Genomic DNA, 5124 nt, shown 5'->3' with positions numbered 1-5124 from the left:
TGGGGTTAAGTGACTAGCCCAGAGTCACACAGCTAGTAAGTGTCAAGTGTGTGAGGCTGGATTTGAACTCAGGTCTTCCTGACTCCAGGTCCAGGGCTCTATCCACTGCACCATCTAGCTGCCCCAACATATCTTTTATATATTGAAAACAACTAGTAAGCTTTTTTTCCCCTAGATTAACCTGGGACACCGAGAAGTTAGGTGACTTGCCCTAGGTCATACCCTTCTGTGTGTGTAAGATCTTTCTTTCTTTCTTTCTTTCTTTCTTTCTTTCTTTCTTTCTTTCTTTCTTTCTTTCTTTCTTTCTCTCTCTCTCTCTCTCTCTCTCTCTCTCTCTCTCTCTCCCTTCCTTCCTTCCTTCCTTCCTTCCTTCCTTCCTTCCTTCCTTCCTTCCTTCCTTCCTTCCTTCCTTCCTTCCTTCCTTCCTTCCTTCCTTCCTTTCTTTTTTGATTTTTGTAGACATAAGATTTGACCCACTTTTTCTTGACTTGCAGGCCAGTTCACTTTTTACTATGATACACTGCCCCTGTGGAAAATTTAAATAATGGTTTATTGATTTTATTGAGTAACACAGAAGAAACTAGGTGATTTGAGCCTCTGAAATCTATTCTTCCCTAGATCTCAGTCTCTTACAAAGAGATCTTTAAGGGATTTTTTATGATCTTATCTTTCCTATAATAAAATAATTATAAAAGACTTTCCTTTCTTATAATAAGTAATAGCATGTTCCTAACCATGTTCCTAAAGTTAAATGTATAAATGATGTGTGAAAGACCCATATATCAATCTTGTGCTTTAACCAACTAGAAATAATATTTCTTTAAGTAGCCTTGGCTCAGGTGGTTTATTTTCATACTGATGAGAGAGTAAGTTTGAATAGATTAGTCCATCCATAATTAAGCTGATGAGCCATGATATAGCCAAGCATAACTTGCTTCCCATGGTTTTATTAGCCTGGACTGAAGCATCAGTAGCTCCAAGGTTTCCAATGTACTTCTCTCTCAACATCTTGCTCCTTTATGCCCTGCTAGCAAAACAAAGACAAGAGAAACCTTTCTTCCCCTACTCCTCTTGAACTCGAGCAAAATTTCAGACTTACTTCCAATTCAGGAGATTGATTTTTCTTTCACACCCTATATGCTTCTGTTCTTTTCTTTTCTCTCTTTGGATTTCTTTAAAATCCTTCCAGCAAGAGGGCATACTGGGTTCTCACTCAAAGCCTTCTCTTTAAGGAAAAGCACAACTCTGCTGCCCATGATGGATATATTTTGGCCTCTCATCATGTATGTTTATATATATAAGGTCAGCACCCAAGCTCTTCTCATGCCAAAGGGTAAAAACCACCTTTGGGGAAGCTGTAACCAGGTGTCACATTTTATTATGGCTGTGGTGTCCAAAGAGGAGGCATCCTTGTTCACAGTGCACCATATAATGACTTCCTGCCTTTTTACTAACTGTTCCTTATGCAGGGAAGGCTCTTTTACCTCACTTCCTTCCTCTGGCTTCTCTGGCTTCCTTGAAGACAGGTCATATCCCACCTTCTGCAGAGACTTTTCTGGTCCTCCTCAATCGCTAATGCGTTACCTTTTCAGTTTATTTTCATCTATTCTCTCTGAATTTTATGTGTACCTAATTGTTTATGCATTGTTCCTCCCCATTAGAATGTGTGTTCCTTTAGGGTAGTCATCATGTTTTGCCTTTCTTTTTGTCCCCAGTACTTAGTACAGAGTCTGACACATAGTAAAACATCTAAAATGTCTATTAATTGTTGAGTTATAGACCTGAACCATACAAAAGTAAATGTTCCTGCTTGTGTGACAAAAATAGAAATCCTTAATGAAATAGATAAGTTTTTAAATGATTGCTTAATACATTTTAAAAGATATCTCTAATACCTAAGTATTAGTCTTTAAAGATAGGCTTAAATAACACTATTTAGTCATCAGATAAAATTTGGTACTTTAAAAAATAAATCCTTAAGGATTATTACTTTATACCTATTGTGACATTTAAAAAGTTTGAGACATAATTTCTAAATAATTAATCATTTTATTAATAATGCTAGCTTATTGCCAATAAAATGGGCAAATGACACTCTCAAATGTCAAAGACCAGGCATGGCAGTGGGCTCACAATTTATATGCCCTTGGAAGAGTGCTTGTTCCTGAGGGTGGCTATCAACTCTGACTGGCTAACAATTAATGAGAGAAAGTGAATATTACAATGAGAGGTTGACCTATTTTAATGAGGGGTTTAGGGAGGTAATTTTGATTATGTCATTTACTTCCAAATTGTCCATCCTTGAACAATGTAATAAAAAAAAAATATATATATATATATATATATATATATATATATATATATATATATATATATATATATATATATATATATATATATATATATATATATATATGGGGGCAGCTAGATGGTGCAGTGCTAAAGCACTGGCCCTGGATTCAGGAGGACCTGAGTTCAAATCCTGCCTCAGGCACTTGACACTTACTAGCTATGTGACCCTGGGCAAGTCATCTAACCTTCATTGCCCTGCAAAAAAAAAATTATCCCCACCTCTACCAGAATAGGGTTCCCCATTTGGTTGGGGTCTGAACAAGATTGAGGAAAAAGTTAATTCAATCTCATTATCAGCAATGTCCTTCAGAGACGGAACAACTTATAGACTTCTGAAAAAAAACATGGTCCTAATTCAATAAATGATTATTGGTTTGAGACAGAAATAATCATTTCTCTCATAAGCTTTCATCTAATTCACAAACTTGATGAAACAGTTTCACTGGAACTTATCTGATTTCTCACTGCTTAACATCAAGAGCTCCAGCATCACGAACACTGGAGTTCCAGATTACTTTAGTGTCAAAAATTTTTGACACTATCTGACAGCAGCTTTCATTTTTCATGGGAATACCCTTCTTTGAGCACTCCTAATGTGTTTTATGGATATTGTTGGGTAAGTTATTATTTTTTTTTTTTTAGTGAGGCAATTGGGGTTAAGTGACTTGCCCAGGGTCACACAGCTAGTAAGTGTTAAGTGTCTGAGGCCGGATTTGAACTCAGGTACTCCTGACTCTAGGGCCGGTGCTCTATCCACTACACCATCTAGCTGCCCCTGGGTAAGTTATTTAATCCCTCTTAGATTCAGTTTCTTCATTTGTAAAATGAAGATGGTCTGGTTTGTTTCTAAAATCCCCTTGATTACAATCAACTTTACCCACTTTTCTTTTGATTCCTTTTCCCCTTAGAATAGGGACTCTTAAATGTGTAATTGATCCCATTGGTATTCTGGGAAAACCTATGGATCCCTTCTCAGAATAATGATTTCAGTTGTATTATATAGATATGTGTGTCACACACACAAATATGATCACTACTAGAGCTAATATTGTACCAAACTTAACCTGGTTTTTCCATATTGTGTCAAAGAAAATTATGGACCCCCAATTTCAAAATGTCTTAAAAGATAAAAAAAATACATTTAAGTTGGACATCTCTATTTTATGGATTGTGAACCACCCTGACTTTAGGTTCCTCATCATAAGGAAGGAATTGTCCACTTTTCTCTGAAAAGTAGAGGAGCTTTCCTTCCCAGTAAGCATGACCAGCTTATAAGTAGTAGTAGAAATTCATCTAAAATAGTTGAATTTGCTCTTTGAATCCAACTTTCCTACAGGATCAAACCCAAATGACTTTAAAAAGATAATTCCTTATGAGTAAATTTTTGAAGGTTTGTACCAGGACAAACCAGTTAAGAGCGCCATCTATGCCTAAAACTTAACAAGATTTTAAATTGATTTTGTGACAGGACCAATCAAAAGCTCACAGCACATTTTCATCATGAGGAACATTGGGAAAGATTGCCCAGGAGATTTCATAAACATACAAATATTCAGGGTTAAATTTATTTAAAATAAAGTGTCTTAGGGGCAGCTAGGTGGCGAAGTGGATAGAGTACCAGGTCCTGGAGTCAGGAGTACCTGAGTTCAAATCCGGCCTCAGACACTTAACACTTACTAGCTGTGTGACCCTGGCCAAGTCACTTAACCCCAATTGCCTCACTAAAATAAATAAATGAATGAATGAATGAATGAATGAATGAATGAATGAATAAGTAAAGTGTCTTAATTCAAGACACCTCATCTGTATAGCTTGCAGGCTTGTCACTCCTGATCCAACCATTTATAATAAACACCATCTTTGTGATTTTCAGTGAAAAATGGAGGATAGAAATCTAAAAGATGAATAAAAATAAGTGAGAGTATTTCTCAAGTTGAATAGTTACTCCTTCCACATTGTAGCTATCCCCATCATGGTTGGGGTATATGGCAGGCCTACCTAAGGAATTAAATGGGAGTTTGGGGGGGATTTTTGTAGAAGCCACAGATGACACAGAGCCTAGGACCAAATACTTAATCCAAATTTTACAAAAGGTACTCTAAACAACCCATAGGAGAAAAAATCAGACGTCTCTTATCTGAAGAGAGTACCAAAAATTTTTACATGGATTTTCCAGATTGCAGGGGTACTGTGCCCTTAACCCCCACAATGTGGAAGGGATAATTGTACTTATTGGGATATATGAATGAGCATGACAAATTTCTCGTGAATGTTTTCTGAAAGTACCCATTGGAAATAGAGGAATACTGAAATCCAAGACAACTTTAAGGGGCAAAAGTGTTCTAGCTTCAATCGGCCAAAACCTGGGCATGTAAATGGACTAAGGGTCATATATGAAGTGGTTCATTTCCATTTTCACTCTCATGTGGTGGCTTCACAGTTGCCAGAGTAGTGATCAGGTGGTATATTTATGAAAGAGGTCTCATCATTCTGAATATAGTCACGGAACCCAAAAGATTAGTCTGATCTTTCTAATCTATTGACTTAAATTGATGTGCATATTTATTTCTAAATCCTGCTTACCTAGTGTATTCTACTAGGTTTCTGTTTCTACTAAGTGCCAGATATTTTTGATAATTGATAAAAATAATAATAGCATTTTTATACTGTCTAATACATGACAGGTTCTGTGCTGAGTGCTTTATAAATATTTTCTCATCTGATCCTTACTTTATCACTGGGAGGTAGGTGCTACTATTACCCTCATTTTAC

This window comes from Dromiciops gliroides, chromosome 5 (genome assembly GCF_019393635.1).
Source record: "Dromiciops gliroides isolate mDroGli1 chromosome 5, mDroGli1.pri, whole genome shotgun sequence".
NCBI lineage: Eukaryota > Metazoa > Chordata > Mammalia > Microbiotheria > Microbiotheriidae > Dromiciops > Dromiciops gliroides.
This window is presented reverse-complemented; position numbering follows the sequence as displayed.